Here is a 1,614-nt window from a genome sequence, read left to right on the forward strand (position 1 = left end):
TCCCTCCTCTCCCTCCCCTGGTTATTTATTTTATTTATTTTAAATACAAAAGCGCTGGTCCCTCCCCCGCCTCCTCCCCCTCCCTCCGCCCGCCCCTCCCCGCCCCCCCGCGCCCCCGGGCTCTCCCCGCCAGCGCTGCGCGCATCAAAGCGGAGGCCGGCGGAGCGGTCCTGCAAGGGCGGTAGCGCGGCTCCGCACCGCCCGCCACGCTCGCACACCAAAAAAAAAAAAAAAAAAAAAAAGGAAAAAACAGGCCCCAAAAAATTAAAAAAAAATTTAAAAAATGAGAAGAAGAAGCGGGGGGAGCAGCCCCTGCCCCGCTCGGTGCTCCCGCCCCCGGGCATCCCCGAAGCGAGGCATGCGCGGGGGGAAGCTTCTGCCCGGAGGGGACGGACAGACGGACGGACGGTGGGGTTCACCATTCGTGAGGGAAATACAATAATTATATTTTGGGGGGAGAATTTATTTTATTTTTTGCCACCTTCTCTCGGAATCCCGGAGCGGCTACGGAGTTGCCAGGACCTTATCAAAGGGAAGCGATCGGCAGCCGCCGCTCCACCGCCCCCCGCGCCGCCGCCGCCTTAAAGGCGCAGGCACACCCTTCCGCGCCGCTCCGCGCCCTTCCGCGCACCTTTCCGCGGGCCGCGGCAGCACCTTCCTGCCTCTTCCCCTGGCCAGCCGGCGTACTGCAGGGCGGAAGGTTACTCCCAGGCATAAAAACTTCTGCGAAAAGTTTTCATCTCAGGCAGAAAATGGGGCGGGTCCCTATTTTTTTTTTGTAATAAATAATCCGAAGGCATGTTTTCGCTCTGCATACTAATTAAACAATATCTGATTGCAATATAACTGGCACATCAGCAAAACTCCGTCTGCAGTTGTGTTCAAATGTCGTCCCCCCCCCCATCTGTTAAATATTAAACAGACACGGAATGGAGTTTTTTTAACTTCATACAAAAGGTTTTAATTAGGGGTTGGCCCCCAAACCTGTCCTCCAGATCCAAGGCGCCTCCTGCCCTCCTCCCCACCCTGCTCCAAGGCTGGACGTGGGGGCTCGGCGGTTCCGTCCCGGGCGGTGGGAGCCCACCTTGGCCCGGCCAGCAGCTGTGGCTGGGCTCCGCTCTCCACCTTGTCATCGCCCACCCTGCAGCCCCGCTCTCCAAAGCACACGTGTGTCCCCTCCATGTGCCAGTCCCACCGCTCCTCAAGCCCCTGGGCAGGGACCGCCATGGGCATCACCACCACAGGGACCCCGCGTCTCCCTGCACCCGGGCTTGTGGCTGGGCTCAGAACCTGGCGATCCCCCTGTTCCTAGGAAAAAGCTTTGGAAAATGAGCCCGCTTCCCCTCGATCGCTGGGCCTGCGGCGTGCGTGCGTATGGGGCCGGGAAGGTGATGGCGGTGCGGGCAGGGGCGTGCAGGCAGCGCAGGGGGCAATGTCTCGCAAAAATAATGGCACCTTCCATTTCTGGTGTGCCTGAACATTGTTTATGGTGTCTCCTGGGAAATGCAACAGCAAAGTGCAGCCCGTCATCGGACCAGCCCTTCTCCCACACCCCACGGGGGCACACGCACCATCCTGTGCCCCACCTCTGCTGCAGAGTCCGGAGCTGCCTGT

Source organism: Grus americana, chromosome 18 (genome assembly GCF_028858705.1).
Source record: "Grus americana isolate bGruAme1 chromosome 18, bGruAme1.mat, whole genome shotgun sequence".
In the NCBI taxonomy this organism is placed as follows: Eukaryota; Metazoa; Chordata; class Aves; order Gruiformes; family Gruidae; genus Grus; species Grus americana.